General features: G+C 48.7%; 1 pseudogene; it reads left to right on the top strand.

The window, feature by feature from the left end:
• The first annotated feature begins 16,361 nt into the window (after positions 1–16,361).
• LOC146177906 (uncharacterized) lies at positions 16,362–18,823 on the top strand (annotated as a pseudogene).
• The last annotated feature ends 1,054 nt before the right edge of the window (positions 18,824–19,877 follow it).

Raw genomic sequence — 19,877 nt, 5'->3', positions numbered from 1 at the left:
CGTGCTCTGATATATACTTCCGAACTTTGCAGCTGCGAATTTACATGTTCTCCGGCTGGCATTACATAACGTCGATGGCGCTTATGGCAGCCTTAGCGGCTTTGACGCATATAATAGCCTTAGCGGCGTGCTCTGATATATACTTCCGAACTTCGTAGCTGCGAATTTACCTGTCTTCCGGCTGGCATTACATAACGTCGATGGAGCTTATGGCAGCCTTAGCGGCAGCGACCCTAATAGTAGCCTTAGCGGCGTGCTCTGATATATACTTCCGAACTTCGTAGCTGCGAATTTACCTGTCTTCCGGCTGGCATTACATAACGTCGATGGCGCTTATAGCAGCCTTAGCGGCCTCGACGCATATAATAGCCTTAGCTGCGTGCTCTGATATATACTTCCGAACTTTGCAGCTGCGAATTTACCTGTCTTCTGGCTGGCATTACATAACGTCGATGGCGCTTATAGCAGCCTTAGTGGCTTCGACGCATCTAATAGCCTTAGCGGCGTGCTCTGATATACACTTTTGAAATTCGCAGCTGCGAATTTACCTGTCTTCCGGCTGGCGTTATATGACCTCGATGGCGTTTATGCCCGCCTTAGCGGCTGCGACCCACATAGTAGCATTAGCGGCGTGCTCTGATATATACTTCCGAACTTCGCAGCTGCGAATTTACCAGTCTTCCGGCTGGCATTACATAACGTCGATTGCGCTTATAGCAGCCTTAGCGGCTTCGACGCATATAATAGCCTTAGCGGCGTGCTCTGATATATACTTCCGAAATTTGCAACTGCGAATTTACCTGCCTTCCGGCTGGCGTTATATGACCTCGATGGCACTAATGGCAGCCTTAGCGGCTGCGACCCATATAATAGCCTTAGCGGCGTGCTCTGATATGTACTTCCGAACTTTGCAGCTGCGAATTTACCTGTCTTCCGGCTGGCGTTATATGACCTCGATGTAGCTTATGGCAGCCTTAGCGGCAGCGACCCTAATAGTAGCCTTAGCGGCGTGCTCTGATATATACTTCCGAACTTCGTAGCTGCGAATTTACCTGTCTTCCGGCTGGCATTACATAACGTCGATGGCGCTTATAGCAGCCTTAGCGGCCTCGACGCATATAATAGCCTTAGCTGCGTGCTCTGATATATACTTCCGAACTTTGCAGCTGCGAATTTACCTGCCTTCCGGCTGGCATTACATAACGTCGATGGCGCTAATAGCAGCCTTAGCGGCTTTGACGCATATAATAGCCTTATCGGCGTGCTCTGATATACACTTCTGAAGTTCGCAGCTGCGAATTTACCTGTCTTCCGGCTGGCATTGCATAACGTCGATGGCGCTTATAGCAGCCTTAGTGGCTTCGACGCATCTAATAGCCTTAGCGGCGTGCTCTGATATACACTTCCGAAATTCGCAGCTGCGAATTTACCTGTCTTCCGGCTGGCGTTATATGACCTCGATGGCGTTTATGCCCGCCTTAGCGGCTGCGACCCACATGGTAGCATTAGCGGCGTGCTCTGATATATACTTCCGAACTTCGCAGCTGCGAATTTACCTGTCTTCCGGCTGGCATTACATAACGTTGATTGCGCTTATAGCAGCCTTAGCGGCTTCGACGCATATAATAGCCTTAGCGGCGTGCTCTGATATATACTTCCGAAATTTGCAGCTGCGAATTCACCTGTCTTCCGGCTGGCGTTATATGACCTCGATGGCACTTATGGCAGCCTTAGCGGCTGCGACCCATATAGTAGCCTTAGCGGCGTGCTCTGATACGTACTTCCGAACATCGTACCTGCCCATATACCTGTCTTCCGGCTGGCATTACATAACGTCGATGCCACTTATAGCAGCCTTAGCGGCTTCGACGCATATAATAGTCTTAGCGGCGTGCTCTGATATATACTTAAGAACTTTGCAGCTGCGAATTTACCTGTCTTCCGGCTGGCGTTATATGACCTCGATGGCGCTTATGGCAGCCTTAACGGCTGCGACCCATATAGTCGCCTTAGCGGCGTGCTCTGATATATACTTCCGAACTTCGTAGCTGCGAATTTACCTGTCTTCCGGCTGGCATTACATAACGTCGATGACGCTTATGGCAGCCTTAGCGGCTTCGACGCATATAATAGTCTTAGCGGCGTGCTCTGATATACACTTCCGAAATTTGCAGCTGCGAATTTACCTGCCTTCCGGCTGGCGTTATATGACCTCGATGGCACTTATGGCAGCCTTAGCGGCTGCGACCCATATAGTAGCCTTAGCGGCGTGCTCTGATATGAACTTCCGAACTTTGCAGCTGCGAATTTACCTGTCTTCCGGCTGGCATTACATAACGTCGATGACGCTTATGGCAGCCTTAGCGGCTTCGACGCATATAATAGTCTTACCGGCGTGCTCTGATATATACTTCCGAACTTTGCAGCTGCGAATTTACCTGTCTTCCGGCTGGCGTTATATGACCTCGATGGCACTTATGGCAGCCTTAGCGGCTGCGACCCATATAGTAGCCTTAGCGGCGTGCTCTGATATGTACTTCCGAACATCGTAGCTGCCCATTTACCTGTCTTCCGGCTGGCATTACATAACGACGATGCCACTTATAGCAGCCTTAGCGGCTTCGACGCATATAATAGTCTTAGCGGCGTGCTCTGATATACACTTCCGAAATTTGCAGCTGCGAATTTACCGGCCTTCCGGCTGGCGTTATATGACCTCGATGGCACTAATGGCAGCCTTAGCGGCTGCGACGCATATAATAGCCTTAGCGGCGTGCTCTGATATATACTTCCGAACTTTGCAGCTGCGAATTTACCTGTCTTCCGGCTGGCGTTATATGACCTCGATGGCACTTATGGCAGCCTTAGCGGCTGCGACCCATACAGTAGCCTTAGCGGCGTGCTCTGATATGTACTTCCGAACATCGTAGCTGCCCATTTACCTGTCTTCCGGCTGGCATTACATAACGTCGATGCCACTTATAGCAGCCTTAGCGGCTTCGACGCATATAATAGTCTTAGCGGCGTGCTCTGATATATACTTCAGAACTTTGCAGCTGCGAAATTACCTGTCTTCCGGCTGGCGTTATATGACCTCGATGGCGCTTATGGCAGCCTTAACGGCTGCGACCCATATAGTAGCCTTAGCGGCGTGCTCTGATATATACTTCCGAACTTCGTAGCTGCGAATTTACCTGTCTTCCGGCTGGCATTACATAACGTCGATGACGCTTATGGCAGCCTTAGCGGCTGCGACCCATACAATAGCCTTAGCGGCGTCCTCTGATATGTACTTCCGAACTTCGCAGCTGCGAATTTACCAGTCTTCCGGCTGGCATTACATAACGTCGATGGCGCTTATGGCAGCCTTAGCGGCTGCGTACCATATAGTAGCCTTAGCGGCGTGCTCTGATATATACTTCCGAAATTTGCAGCTGCGAATTTACCTGTCTTCCGGCTGGCATTACATAACGTCGATGGCGCTTATGGCAGCCTTAGCGGCTGCGTACCATATAGTAGCCTTAGCGGCGTGCTCTGATATATACTTCCGAAATTTGCAGCTGCGAATTTACCTGTCTTCCGGCTGGCATTACATAACGTCGATGGCGCTTATGGCAGCCTTAGCGGCTGCGTACCATATAGTAGCCTTAGCGGCGTGCTCTGATATATACTTCCGAAATTTGCAGCTGCGAATTTACCTGTCTTCCGGCTGGCATTACATAACGTCGATGGCGCTTATGGCAGCCTTAGCGGCTGCGTACCATATAGTAGCCTTAGCGGCGTGCTCTGATATATACTTCCGAACTTCGTAGATGCGAATTTACCTGTCTTCCGGCTGGCATTACATAACGTCGATGGCTCTTATAGCAGCCTTAGCGGCTTCGACGCATATAATAGCCTCAGCGGCGTGCTCCGATATATACTTCCGAAATTCGCAGATGCGAATTTACCTGTCTTCCGGCTGGCGTTATATGACCTCGATGTTCGACGCATATAATAGCCTTAGCGGCGTGCTCTAATATATACTTCCGAACTTCGTAGCTGCGAATTTACCTGTCTTCCGGCTGGCATTACATAACGTCGATGGAGCTTATGGCAGCCTTAGCGGCAGCGACCCTATTAGTAGCCTTAGCGGCGTGCTCTGATATATACTTCCGAACTTCGTAGCTGCGAATTTACCTGTCTTCCGGCTGGCATTACATAACGTCGATGGCGCTCATAGCAGCCTTAGCGGCCTCGACGCATATAATAGCCTTAGCTGCGTGCTCTGATATATACTTCCGAACTTTGCAGCTGCGAATTTACCTGTCTTCCGGCTGGCATTACATAACGTCGATGGCGCTTATAGCAGCCTTAGTGGCTTCGACGCATCTAATAGCCTTAGCGGCGTGCTCTGATATACACTTCCGAAATTAGCAGCTGCGAATTTACCTGTCTTCCGGCTGGCGTTATATGACCTCGATGGCGTTTATGCCCGCCTTAGCGGCTGCGACCCACATAGTAGCATTAGCGGCGTGCTCTGATATATACTTCCGAACTTCGCAGCTGCGAATTTACCAGTCTTCCGGCTGGCATTACATAACGTCGATTGCGCTTATAGCAGCCTTAGCGGCTTCGACGCATATAATAGCCTTAGCGGCGTGCTCTGATATATACTTCCGAAATTTGCGACTGCGAATTTACCTGCCTTCCGGCTGGCGTTATATGACCTCGATGGCACTAATGGCAGCCTTAGCGGCTGCGACCCATATAATAGCCTTAGCGGCGTGCTCTGATATGTACTTCCGAACTTTGCAGCTGCGAATTTACCTGTCTTCCGGCTGGCGTTATATGACCTCGATGTAGCTTATGGCAGCCTTAGCGGCAGCGACCCTAATAGTAGCCTTAGCGGCGTGCTCTGATATATACTTCCGAACTTCGTAGCTGCGAATTTACCTGTCTTCCAGCTGGCATTACATAACGTCGATGGCGCTTATAGCAGCCTTAGCGGCCTCGACGCATATAATAGCCTTAGCTGCGTGCCCTGATATATACTTCCGAACTTTGCAGCTGCGAATTTACCTGCCTTCCGGCTGGCATTACATAACGTCGATGGCGCTAATAGCAGCCTTAGCGGCTTTGACGCATATAATAGCCTTATCGGCGTGCTCTGATATACACTTCTGAAGTTCGCAGCTGCGAATTTACCTGTCTTCCGGCTGGCATTGCATAACGTCGATGGCGCTTATAGCAGCCTTAGTGGCTTCGACGCATCTAATAGCCTTAGCGGCGTGCTCTGATATACACTTCCGAAATTCGCAGCTGCGAATTTACCTGTCTTCCGGCTGGCGTTATATGACCTCGATGGCGTTTATGCCCGCCTTAGCGGCTGCGACCCACATAGTAGCATTAGCGGCGTGCTCTGATATATACTTCCGAACTTCGCAGCTGCGAATTTACCTGTCTTCCGGCTGGCATTACATAACGTTGATTGCGCTTATAGCAGCCTTAGCGGCTTCGACGCATATAATAGCCTTAGCGGCGTGCTCTGATATATACTTCCGGAATTTGCAGCTGCGAATTCACCTGTCTTCCGGCTGGCGTTATATGACCTCGATGGCACTTATGGCAGCCTTAGCGGCTGCGACCCATATAGTAGCCTTAGCGGCGTGCTCTGATACGTACTTCCGAACATCGTAGCTGCCCATATACCTGTCTTCCGGCTGGCATTACATAACGTCGATGCCACTTATAGCAGCCTTAGCGGCTTCGACGCATATAATAGTCTTAGCGGCGTGCTCTGATATATACTTCAGAACTTTGCAGCTGCGAATTTACCTGTCTTCCGGCTGGCGTTATATGACCTCGATGGCGCTTATGGCAGCCTTAACGGCTGCGACCCATATAGTAGCCTTAGCGGCGTGCTCTGATATATACTTCCGAACTTCGTAGCTGCGAATTTACCTGTCTTCCGGCTGGCATTACATAACGTCGATGACGCTTATGGCAGCCTTAGCGGCTTCGACGCATATAATAGTCTTAGCGGCGTGCTCTGATATACACTTCCGAAATTTGCAGCTGCGAATTTACCTGCCTTCCGGCTGGCGTTATATGACCTCGATGGCACTTATGGCAGCCTTAGCGGCTGCGACCCATATAGTAGCCTTAGCGGCGTGCTCTGATATGAACTTCCGAACTTTGCAGCTGCGAATTTACCTGTCTTCCGGCTGGCATTACATAACGTCGATGACGCTTATGGCAGCCTTAGCGGCTTCGACGCATATAATAGTCTTAGCGGCGTGCTCTGATATATACTTCAGAACTTTGCAGCTGCGAATTTACCTGTCTTCCGGCTGGCGTTATATGACCTCGATGGCGTTTATGCCCGCCTTAGCGGCTGCGACCCACATAGTAGCATTAGCGGCGTGCTCTGATATATACTTCCGAACTTCGCAGCTGCGAATTTACCTGTCTTACGGCTGGCATTACATAACGTCGATGGCGCTTATAGCAGCCTTAGCTGCTTCGACGCATATAATACCTTAGCGGCGTGCTCTGATATACACTTCCGAAATTCGCAGTTGCGAATTTACCTGTCTTCCGGCTCGCGTTATATGACCTCGATGGCGTTTATGCCCGCCTTAGCGGCTGCGACCCATATAGTAGCCTTAGCGGCGTGCTCTGATATATACTTCCGAACTTCGCAGCTGCGAATTTACCTGTCTTCCGGCTGGCATTACATAACGTCGATGGCGCTTATAGCAGCCTTAGCGGCTTCGACGCATATAATAGCCTCAGCGGCGTGCTCTGATATATACTTCCGAAATTTGCAGCTGCGAATTTACCTGTCTTCCGGCTGGCATTACATAACGTCGATGGCGCTTATGGCAGCCTTAGCGGCTGCGTACCATATAGTAGCCTTAGCGGCGTGCTCTGATATATACTTCCGAAATTTGCAGCTGCGAATTTACCTGTCTTCCGGCTGGCATTACATAACGTCGATGGCGCTTATGGCAGCCTTAGCGGCTGCGTACCATATAGTAGCCTTAGCGGCGTGCTCTGATATATACTTCCGAAATTCGCAGATGCGAATTTACCTGTCTTCCGGCTGGCATTACATAACGTCGATGGCTCTTATAGCAGCCTTAGCGGCTTCGACGCATATAATTGCCTCAGCGGCGTGCTCCGATATATACTTCCGAAATTCGCAGATGCGAATTTACCTGTCTTCCGGCTGGCGTTATATGACCTCGATGTTCGACGCATATAATAGCCTTAGCGGCGTGCTCTAATATATACTTCCGAACTTCGTAGCTGCGAATTTACCTGTCTTCCGGCTGGCATTACATAACGTCGATGGAGCTTATGGCAGCCTTAGCGGCAGCGACCCTAATAGTAGCCTTAGCGGCGTGCTCTGATATATACTTCCGAACTTCGTAGCTGCGAATTTACCTGTCTTCCGGCAGGCATTACATAACGTCGATGGCGCTTATAGCAGCCTTAGCGGCCTCGACGCATATAATAGCCTTAGCTGCGTGCTCTGATATATACTTCCGAACTTTGCAGCTGCGAATTTACCTGTCTTCCGGCTGGCATTACATAACGTCGATGGCGCTTATAGCAGCCTTAGTGGCTTCGACGCATCTAATAGCCTTAGCGGCGTGCTCTGATATACACTTCCGAAATTCGCAGCTGCGAATTTACCTGTCTTCCGGCTGGCGTTATATGACCTCGATGGCGTTTATGCCCGCCTTAGCGGCTGCGACCGACATAGTAGCATTAGCGGCGTGCTCTGATATATACTTCCGAACTTCGCAGCTGCGAATTTACCAGTCTTCCGGCTGGCATTACATAACGTCGATGATAGTCTGTATGCAGAGACGAACGAGCCTCCGCTGAAAGATAGAAGGGCTTCACTCACATGTGCTTATGTCCTTAGAATAAGATCACAGAAAAAACACCTCTGCTATCCAATAGTCTCAACATGCCGCTCACGAGTAATTTTCACAAATAAACCACAAGCAACGAGGCCACTGATAATGCGTTTCGAAGACATTTGCAGTGAGCTAGAAATTCTGGACACCTTGCCCGACACTGCACCAAAAAACAGGCCCCTACCCCCATGGTACAAACTTCCAAATGTCTGTGATCTCACTCTAACACGCTTCAACAAAAGCCAAACTCCTAAAGAACATATAATACAAGAATTTCGCACAATAAAAGAAAAGTACAGTAATTATACAGAGTTTTATACAGATGGATCAAAAACTTCTACTTATGTTGGCTGTGCCGTAGTTGAAGAGAACTGGGAACAAATAATTAGGCTTCCTCAGTGCGCATCAATTTTTACAGCTGAATCTTATGCTATCCTGACAGCTGTAGGAAAAATAGTGAATGAAGGCATTGGGAACAGTGTCATCTACACCGATTCGTTGAGGGTACTGACGGCTTTAAATCACAGAAATGCTGCCATGCCTCTAATCGGTGACATAATACATAATGTAAAAATGATCACAACACAAGGACATAACATAGTGTTCTGTTGGGTCCCTAGTCACGTAGGCATTGACGGCAATGAAAGAGCAGACAAATGTGCTGCACTTGCCCACAACAAATTGATTCAGAAAGCAAACATACCACATAGTGATTGCTTGAAATTAATAAAACATAAACAGATGAATAAATGGCAGTCCAGATGGCACAACCAAGAAAATAATAAGTTGCGTCTCATAAAGCCTGTACTAGGAGAATGGAAATCGAGCACACATCAACAACGTTTTATGGAAGTGATAGTATGCCGTCTTCGTATTGGACATACTCATCTTACACATAACTTTCTGCTAATGAAACATAACAAACCGACCTGTGAAGAATGCGACGAGATACTCACTGTAAACCACATTCTAATTACATGCTCAAAACTTGAGGCACTACGGAGAAAACATTTTACTATATTTTACAATCATACCATCCCATTTCATCCCACCTTGCTTTTAGGAGAAAGAGCACTTGTAAACCTAGCATCTGTTCTCAGTTTCCTAGAAGAAGGAAACTTTTTAAATAAACTATAGATTTAACATTAACCTTGCTCTTGGCGCATGATAGCCTTAGTTGCTTATGCGCCATAAAACCCAACACAACACAACACATAACGTCGATGGCGCTTATGGCAGCCTTAGCGGCTGCGTACCATATAGTAGCCTTAGCGGCGTGCTCTGATATATACTTCCGAAATTTGCAGCTGCGAATTTACCTGTCTTCCGGCTGGCATTACATAACGTCGATGGCGCTTATGGCAGACTTAGCGGCTGCGTACCATATAGTAGCCTTAGCGGCGTGCTCTGATATATACTTCCGAAATTTGCAGCTGCGAATTTACCTGTCTTCCGGCTGGCATTACATAACGTCGATGGCGCTTATGGCAGCCTTAGCGGCTGCGTACCATATAGTAGCCTTAGCGGCGTGCTCTGATATATACTTCCGAACTTCGTAGATGCGAATTTACCTGTCTTCCGGCTGGCATTACATAACGTCGATGGCTCTTATAGCAGCCTTAGCGGCTTCGACGCATATAATAGCCTCAGCGGCGTGCTCCGATATATACTTCCGAAATTCGCAGATGCGAATTTACCTGTCTTCCGGCTGGCGTTATATGACCTCGATGTTCGACGCATATAATAGCCTTAGCGGCGTGCTCTAATATATACTTCCGAACTTCGTAGCTGCGAATTTACCTGTCTTCCGGCTGGCATTACATAACGTCGATGGAGCTTATGGCAGCCTTAGCGGCAGCGACCCTAATAGTAGCCTTAGCGGCGTGCTCTGATATATACTTCCGAACTTCGTAGCTGCGAATTTACCTGTCTTCCGGCTGGCATTACATAACGTCGATGGCGCTTATAGCAGCCTTAGCGGCCTCGACGCATATAATAGCCTTAGCTGCGTGCTCTGATATATACTTCCGAACTTTGCAGCTGCGAATTTACCTGTCTTCCGGCTGGCATTACATAACGTCGATGGCGCTTATAGCAGCCTTAGTGGCTTCGACGCATCTAATAGCCTTAGCGGCGTGCTCTGATATACACTTCCGAAATTCGCAGCTGCGAATTTACCTGTCTTCCGGCTGGCGTTATATGACCTCGATGGCGTTTATGCCCGCCTTAGCGGCTGCGACCCACATAGTAGCATTAGCGGCGTGCTCTGATATATACTTCCGAACTTCGCAGCTGCGAATTTACCAGTCTTCCGGCTGGCATTACATAACGTCGATTGCGCTTATAGCAGCCTTAGCGGCTTCGACGCATATAATAGCCTTAGCGGCGTGCTCTGATATATACTTCCGAAATATGCGACTGCGAATTTACCTGCCTTCCGGCTGGCGTTATATGACCTCGATGGCACTAATGGCAGCCTTAGCGGCTGCGACGCATATAATAGCCTTAGCGGCGTGCTCTGATATATACTTCCGAACTTTGCAGCTGCGAATTTACATGTTCTCCGGCTGGCATTACATAACGTCGATGGCGCTTATGGCAGCCTTAGCGGCTTTGACGCATATAATAGCCTTAGCGGCGTGCTCTGATATATACTTCCGAACTTCGTAGCTGCGAATTTACCTGTCTTCCGGCTGGCATTACATAACGTCGATGGAGCTTATGGCAGCCTTAGCGGCAGCGACCCTAATAGTAGCCTTAGCGGCGTGCTCTGATATATACTTCCGAACTTCGTAGCTGCGAATTTACCTGTCTTCCGGCTGGCATTACATAACGTCGATGGCGCTTATAGCAGCCTTAGCGGCCTCGACGCATATAATAGCCTTAGCTGCGTGCTCTGATATATACTTCCGAACTTTGCAGCTGCGAATTTACCTGTCTTCTGGCTGGCATTACATAACGTCGATGGCGCTTATAGCAGCCTTAGTGGCTTCGACGCATCTAATAGCCTTAGCGGCGTGCTCTGATATACACTTTTGAAATTCGCAGCTGCGAATTTACCTGTCTTCCGGCTGGCGTTATATGACCTCGATGGCGTTTATGCCCGCCTTAGCGGCTGCGACCCACATAGTAGCATTAGCGGCGTGCTCTGATATATACTTCCGAACTTCGCAGCTGCGAATTTACCAGTCTTCCGGCTGGCATTACATAACGTCGATTGCGCTTATAGCAGCCTTAGCGGCTTCGACGCATATAATAGCCTTAGCGGCGTGCTCTGATATATACTTCCGAAATTTGCAACTGCGAATTTACCTGCCTTCCGGCTGGCGTTATATGACCTCGATGGCACTAATGGCAGCCTTAGCGGCTGCGACCCATATAATAGCCTTAGCGGCGTGCTCTGATATGTACTTCCGAACTTTGCAGCTGCGAATTTACCTGTCTTCCGGCTGGCGTTATATGACCTCGATGTAGCTTATGGCAGCCTTAGCGGCAGCGACCCTAATAGTAGCCTTAGCGGCGTGCTCTGATATATACTTCCGAACTTCGTAGCTGCGAATTTACCTGTCTTCCGGCTGGCATTACATAACGTCGATGGCGCTTATAGCAGCCTTAGCGGCCTCGACGCATATAATAGCCTTAGCTGCGTGCTCTGATATATACTTCCGAACTTTGCAGCTGCGAATTTACCTGCCTTCCGGCTGGCATTACATAACGTCGATGGCGCTAATAGCAGCCTTAGCGGCTTTGACGCATATAATAGCCTTATCGGCGTGCTCTGATATACACTTCTGAAGTTCGCAGCTGCGAATTTACCTGTCTTCCGGCTGGCATTGCATAACGTCGATGGCGCTTATAGCAGCCTTAGTGGCTTCGACGCATCTAATAGCCTTAGCGGCGTGCTCTGATATACACTTCCGAAATTCGCAGCTGCGAATTTACCTGTCTTCCGGCTGGCGTTATATGACCTCGATGGCGTTTATGCCCGCCTTAGCGGCTGCGACCCACATAGTAGCATTAGCGGCGTGCTCTGATATATACTTCCGAACTTCGCAGCTGCGAATTTACCTGTCTTCCGGCTGGCATTACATAACGTTGATTGCGCTTATAGCAGCCTTAGCGGCTTCGACGCATATAATAGCCTTAGCGGCGTGCTCTGATATATACTTCCGAAATTTGCAGCTGCGAATTCACCTGTCTTCCGGCTGGCGTTATATGACCTCGATGGCACTTATGGCAGCCTTAGCGGCTGCGACCCATATAGTAGCCTTAGCGGCGTGCTCTGATACGTACTTCCGAACATCGTAGCTGCCCATATACCTGTCTTCCGGCTGGCATTACATAACGTCGATGCCACTTATAGCAGCCTTAGCGGCTTCGACGCATATAATAGTCTTAGCGGCGTGCTCTGATATATACTTAAGAACTTTGCAGCTGCGAATTTACCTGTCTTCCGGCTGGCGTTATATGACCTCGATGGCACTTATGGCAGCCTTAACGGCTGCGACCCATATAGTAGCCTTAGCGGCGTGCTCTGATATATACTTCCGAACTTCGTAGCTGCGAATTTACCTGTCTTCCGGCTGGCATTACATAACGTCGATGACGCTTATGGCAGCCTTAGCGGCTTCGACGCATATAATAGTCTTAGCGGCGTGCTCTGATATACACTTCCGAAATTTGCAGCTGCGAATTTACCTGCCTTCCGGCTGGCGTTATATGACCTCGATGGCACTTATGGCAGCCTTAGCGGCTGCGACCCATATAGTAGCCTTAGCGGCGTGCTCTGATATGAACTTCCGAACTTTGCAGCTGCGAATTTACCTGTCTTCCGGCTGGCATTACATAACGTCGATGACGCTTATGGCAGCCTTAGCGGCTTCGACGCATATAATAGTCTTACCGGCGTGCTCTGATATATACTTCCGAACTTTGCAGCTGCGAATTTACCTGTCTTCCGGCTGGCGTTATATGACCTCGATGGCACTTATGGCAGCCTTAGCGGCTGCGACCCATATAGTAGCCTTAGCGGCGTGCTCTGATATGTACTTCCGAACATCGTAGCTGCCCATTTACCTGTCTTCCGGCTGGCATTACATAACGTCGATGCCACTTATAGCAGCCTTAGCGGCTTCGACGCATATAATAGTCTTAGCGGCGTGCTCTGATATACACTTCCGAAATTTGCAGCTGCGAATTTACCTGCCTTCCGGCTGGCGTTATATGACCTCGATGGCTTCTTTTAATCAAATGGCTTTCTTTTAAAGAAATTGTTGCTGAGGCAACTTATTCTTTTAACACTTACATCTCACCCTTTCAGTTTTACTCAGACCACTAAACACCTTAACTCAATGTTTTTAGGCCCTATACACCACTGCTTTTAGACTACACACTCCGGGAAAACTTTTAGGCCCTATACACCATCATATTTAAGTACTTCATTAAACACCTCACCTCGGACATTTTATCAAATTCAGTGGTGACTTCACCTTGTGTTTTGGCGCTCTTTGGCCAAAGATGCCCTTGCGCCATAAAAAATCAGTCCATCATCATATGACCTCGATGGCACTAATGGCAGCCTTAGCGGCTGCGACGCATATAATAGCCTTAGCGGCGTGCTCTGATATATACTTCCGAACTTTGCAGCTGCGAATTTACCTGTCTTCCGGCTGGCGTTATATGACCTCGATGGCACTTATGGCAGCCTTAGCGGCTGCGACCCATATAGTAGCCTTAGCGGCGTGCTCTGATATGTACTTCCGAACATCGTAGCTGCCCATTTACCTGTCTTCCGGCTGGCATTACATAACGTCGATGCCACTTATAGCAGCCTTAGCGGCTTCGACGCATATAATAGTCTTAGCGGCGTGCTCTGATATATACTTCAGAACTTTGCAGCTGCGAAATTACCTGTCTTCCGGCTGGCGTTATATGACCTCGATGGCGCTTATGGCAGCCTTAACGGCTGCGACCCATATAGTAGCCTTAGCGGCGTGCTCTGATATATACTTCCGAACTTCGTAGCTGCGAATTTACCTGTCTTCCGGCTGGCATTACATAACGTCGATGACGCTTATGGCAGCCTTAGCGGCTGCGACCCATACAATAGCCTTAGCGGCGTCCTCTGATATGTACTTCCGAACTTTGCAGCTGCGAATTTACCTGTCTTCCGTCTGGCGTTATATGACCTCGATGGCGCTTATGGCAGCCTTAGCGGCAGCGACCCATATGGTAGCCTTAGCGGCGTGCTCTGATATATACTTCCGAGCTTCGCAGCTGCGAATTTACCTGTCTTCCGGCTGGCATTACATAACGTCGATGGCGCTTATAGCAGCCTTAGCGCTTCGACGCATATGATAGCCTTGGCGGCGTGCTCTGATATATTTCCGAAATTTGCAGCTGCGAATTTACCTGTCTTCCGGCTGGCGTTATATGACCTCGATGGCGCTTATAGCAGCCTTAGCGGCTGCGACCCATATAGTAGCCTTAGCGGCGTTCTCTGATATATACTTCCGAACTTCGTAGCTGGGAATTTACCTGTCTTCCGGCTGGCGTTATATGACCTCGATGGCGCTTATGGCAGCCTTAGCGGCCTCGACGGCTATAATAGCCTTAGCTGCGTGCTCTGATATATACTTGCGAACTTTGCAGCTGCGAATTTACCTGTCTTCCGGCTGGCATTACATAACGTCCATGGCGCTTATAGCAGCCTTAGCGGCTTTGACGCATATAATAGCCTTAGCGGCGTGCTCTGATATATACTTCTGAAGTTCGCAGCTGCGAATTTACCTGTCTTCTGGCTTGCATTACATAACGTCGATGGCGCTTATAGCAGCCTTAGCGGCTTCGACGCATCTAATAGCCTTAGCGGCGTGCTCTGATACATACTTCCGAACTTCGCAGCTGCGAATTTACCCGTTCTCCGGCTGGCGTTATATGACCTCGATGGCGCTTATGGCAGCCTTAGCTGCTGCGACCCTTAGCGGCGTGCTCTGATATATACTTCCGAACTTCGTAGCTGCGAATTTACCTGTCTTCCAACTGGCATTACATAACGTCGATGGCTCTTATGGCAGCCTTAGCGGCTGCGACCCATATAACAGCCTTAGCGGCGTGCTCTGATATGTACTTCCGAACTTTGCAGCTGCGAATTTACCTGTCTTCCGGCTGGCGTTATATGACCTCGATGGCGCTTATGGCAGCCTTAGCGGCAGCGACCCGTATAGTAGCCTTAGCGGCGTGCTCTGATATATACTTCCGAACTTCGTAGCTGCGAATTTACCTGTCTTACGGCTGGCATTACATAACGTCGATGGCGCTTATGGCAGCCTTAGCGGCCTCGACGCATATAATAGCCTTAGCTGCGTGCTCTGATATATACTTCCGAACTTTGCAGCTGCGAATTTACCTGTCTTCCGGCTGGCATTACATAACGTCGATGGCGCTTATAGCAGCCTTAGCGGCTTCGACGCATCTAATAGCCTTAGCGGCGTGCTCTGATATACACTTCCGAAATTCACAGCTGCGAATTTCCCTGTCTTCCGGCTGGCATTACATAAAGTCGATTGCGCTTATAGCAGCCTTAGCGGCTTCGACGCATATAATAGCCTTAGCAGCGTGCTCTGATATATACTTCCGAAAATTGCAGCTGCGAATTCACCTGCCTTCCGGCTGGCGTTATATGACCTCGATGGCGTTTATGCCCGCCTTAGCGGCTGCGACCCACATAGTAGCCTTAGCGGCGTGCTCTGATATATACTTCCGAACTTCGCAGCTGCGAATTTACCTGTCTTCCGGCTGGCATTACATAAAGTCGATTGCGCTTATAGCAGCCTTAGCGGCTTCGACGCATATAATAGCCTTAGCAGCGTGCTCTGATATATACTTCCGAAAATTGCAGCTGCGAATTCACCTGCCTTCCGGCTGGCGTTATATGACCTCGATGGCGTTTATGCCCGCCTTAGCGGCTTTGACGCATATAATAGCCTTAGCGGCGTGCTCTGATATATACTTCCGAACTTTGCAGCTGCGAATTTACCTGTCTTCCGGCTGGCATTACATAACGTCGATGGCGCTTATAGCAGCCTTAGCGGCTTCGACGCATATAATAGCTTTAGCGGCGTGCTCTCATATATACTTCCGAACTTTGCAGCTGCGAATTTACCTGTCTTCCGGCTGGCATTGCATAACGTCGATGGCTCTTATAGCAGCCTTAGCGGCTTCGACGCATATAATAGCTTTAGCGGCGTGCTCTGATATATACTTCCGAACTTTGCAGCTGCGAATTTACCTCTCTTCCGGCTGGCATTACATAACGTCGATGGCGCTTATAGCAGCCTTAGCGGCTTCGACGCATATAATAGCCTTAGCGGCGTGCTCTGATATATACTTCCGAACTTTGCAGCTGCGAATTTACCTGTCTTCCCCCCGCAGGGGGCACCTGTTAAAGCAGGTGTTTGTGTGTTTTGTGCGACACCACGGACCCCGAGCACCCACGCTTAGCCGTGCGTGGCATCGTCGTGTCTGGGGAAAAGGGGATCCTGGTGGTTGAGCCGATGCCGAGTGTTTGGACCTTTAAGGCTTCTCGGCGGAGGCAACACACCACTTTGGCCCACGCTTCCCATAGACGGCACCTCCAGGCTGACCCACCTGGGGGAAATCGGCAGTCGCCTTTTCCTATCCTCCCCCCCCATCTTTCGCTTTCCTATCGTCTGTCCTAAAGCTCTCCTGTCCTCTACTCTCTTCTTAGTTTTTCCCTTACTTCCCGGCGGCGAGGGTTAACCTTGTGTGGAGTAACCACCCTGTGTTGCACCATATTAGGTTATAGTTAAGATGTACAGTTGGCGTGGGCAGGGTGCTTGCTCAAGCTCCTGTCTCGTCCCCTTGTTGGACTCCATGGTGGGTGGCTGGCATCATAACCGAACAAAAATTGAATTACATGGCCTCTTTTATTTCTAAAACTGATCGCCCTCCCAGTAAGAGAGGGCGCACCGATGTGACAAGCAAGGTCTTTACGAAACATGTCAACAGCTTTCCCCGCTTCCATGTCGTGCACTCAGAACACCCAGAAAAAACTGCCCGTCAGATCTCGCCATTCCTAGTGACAAAGACGCTCACAGGTGCCATAGGTCAGGTCTACAAAATTAAGAAACTACCAAATGGTGACCTCCTCCTAGAAGTGCTGTATAACCATCAGAGTGAAAAGCTAACAACCGTTACGTCGTTCGGCGACATCCCTGTCTCAATCAGCCCCCACAGGTCACTCAATACAGTTCGTGGAGTCATTTCAGATAATGATCTCAAATACGTGACTGAGGAGGAATTACTAGAAGGACTAAGAGACCAAAATGTAACCAATGTCTATCGAATCAAAATTCGGAGAGACAATAACGAGATTCAGACTAAACACATTGTGCTAACATTTGCACTGAGCACCCTTCCTGACTCAGTTGAAGTAGGCTACCAAAAACTCAAGCTCAGACCGTACATTCCCAACCCACGCCGCTGCTACAATTGCCAAAGATAAGGCCACAGCTCCCAGAGCTGCCGAGGCCGCCTCACCTGCGCAAAATGTGCCTCCAACGAACATAGCACTGACAACTGTAACACCGAAGCAAACGTTTGCGTAAACTGTGAAGGCAATCATCCAGCCTACTCACGATCTTGCCCTACATGGAAAAAGGAAAAAGAGATTGTAACCTTGAAAGTCACGGAGAATATTACTTTCGGAGAGGCAAGAAAGCGGCTTTCGTTGGTGCAGAATCCAACTTACTCTGTGATGACGCAACAGGGCGCAGCGTCATCGCAGACCTCGGCATCTGCCCAGGTCACGTCTAGTGACAGTGGTGCAGGGCCATCCGCGCCCCCTGTGGATGTAGCTAGTGCTACTCCACTACCCCCAAAACAGGTCACGCCGACCCCCAGGTCAGCAGGCCTAAAGGCCTTGCCCCAAGGGGCGAGGTCAAAAACAAGTGTATCCGTGCCTTCTGCACGAAGGTCCAGCACATCTGAAGATGTGATGGACACATCGCCCCCCTCGCCTCCGCAGCAGCGGCGGCAAAGCTCTCTTGAGCGCAAAAGAAGGGACAAAGTCCCAATAACGGGTCCAAAAGACCCAACAACATAGATTTTCAACCCTATCCCCAACTAATCCACCACCATGGCATTTCTAGTTCACTGGAACTGTCGCGGGCTTTTACACAACTACACTGATATAACTGACATTTTAAATTCATTTTCTCCAGTTGCGTTGTGTCTCCAGGAGACCAATCTTGGACCACAGAACAAAAGCTTTCTTAAAAAATATCAAGTCTTCGGTTGTGACCGACAGAATTCAAGCAGGCTCTCCGGAGGCACTGCTATTGTGGTCCAAGGTGGCGTTGCGACACGAGGAATCAACCTTAAAACCTCAATTGAAGCTGTTGCAGTCACCGTGGTGCATTTTAAAACAATAACAATATGTTCTTTATACATCGAACCTCATTTCACTATCACACTTAATGATTTACAAGCAATTTTAATGCAACTACCGGAGCCATATATTTTAGTAGGGGATTTTAATGCTCATTCATCCTTTTGGGGAAGCGAAAAAACGGACGCCAGAGGTCGGATTTTAGAAGATTTTATTCTCAACAACAATGTTTGCCTCCTGAACACGGGCAAACACACTTACTGTTCTTCAAGCACTGGAAAAATGAGTTGCATTGATTTGTCCTTTTGTTCACCAAGTCTTTTCACTGATTTTAGATGGAATGTTATTGACAACCCTTATGGAAGCGATCATCTTCCCATCATTATCAGTCTAACATCGTCACCATTAATCACCTTTACTAAACCACGGCGTTGGAAACTGTATCTAGCCGACTGGGCACTCTTCCAAAAACATGCCGCTTTAGAAAAACTCTTTTCGGACAGCCTTGATGTCAACGAGCAAAATGAAACGTTCACAGAATGTATCATTGCCGCTGCTCATTTAGCCATCCCCCAGACTTCGGGAATAGTACGAAGGAATGGAAAGATATGGTATACAAAGGAATGTAGAGAGGAAAAAAAGGAGCAGAACAAAGCCTGGGGAATTTTTCGTCGATACCCTACACAGGAAAATCTAATTAAATATAAAAAGGCAAGGGCTAAGGCTCGAAATATTCGACGTGATGCTGAAAAAAGATCTTGGCAAGGTTATGTGTCTTCAATAAACAGTTCCGTCACAGCAAAGAAAATGTGGGAGCAAGTCCGCAAACTCGATGGCAAATTCTCTCCTTTTGCAGTTCCTTTCCTTACACCCCCTGATGCACAAACAAGTATACTCGAGCAGGCTGACCTATTGGGAGAACACTTCTCTCATGTTTCTAGTTCCCTACATTACACAGACTCCTTCTTAAAGTATAAAAACACGGCAGAAAAACAGAGACTTCCTACAAATGGTTATACCAACGAGCCCTACAATAACTTAATTACAGTTCAGGAACTCCATAGAGTATTAACTAATGGCAAGAAAACTGCACCAGGCCCCGATGAGATACACTATGAAATGCTAGCCCATCTGTCCGAACCTGCAGTAGAAGCACTCCTGAAATTTTTTAACAAAATCTGGGTGTCAGGCAAAATGCCTGATGCTTGGAAGAAGGCTGTCATTGTACCATTCCTGAAGCCTGGAAAACTGCCAAACTCTCCTACTAGTTACAGGCCAATAGCCCTAACTAGCTGCCTTGCCAAATCATTCGAAAGCGTAGTCAATACCAGGTTAATGTTCATTCTTGAAGCTCGTGAACTCCTTGATACCCACCAGTGCGGCTTCAGAAGAGCTTGTTCAACACTGGATCATCTAGTTCGGCTTGAAAACACAGTCCGAGAAGCCTTCATACATAAACAGCACTGTCTTGCAGTTTTCTTTGATATGGAAAAAGCGTACGACACCACCTGGCGATTTGGGATACTTCGCGATCTGGCAGATCTAGGAATCCG

The sequence above is a fragment of the Amblyomma maculatum genome, chromosome 10, assembly GCF_055883805.1.
Source record: "Amblyomma maculatum isolate TAMU_Amacu chromosome 10, ASM5588380v1, whole genome shotgun sequence".
Lineage (NCBI taxonomy): Eukaryota > Metazoa > Arthropoda > Arachnida > Ixodida > Ixodidae > Amblyomma > Amblyomma maculatum.
Note: the sequence above shows the minus strand (reverse complement) of the source record. Positions and strands in the feature narration are given on the sequence as shown.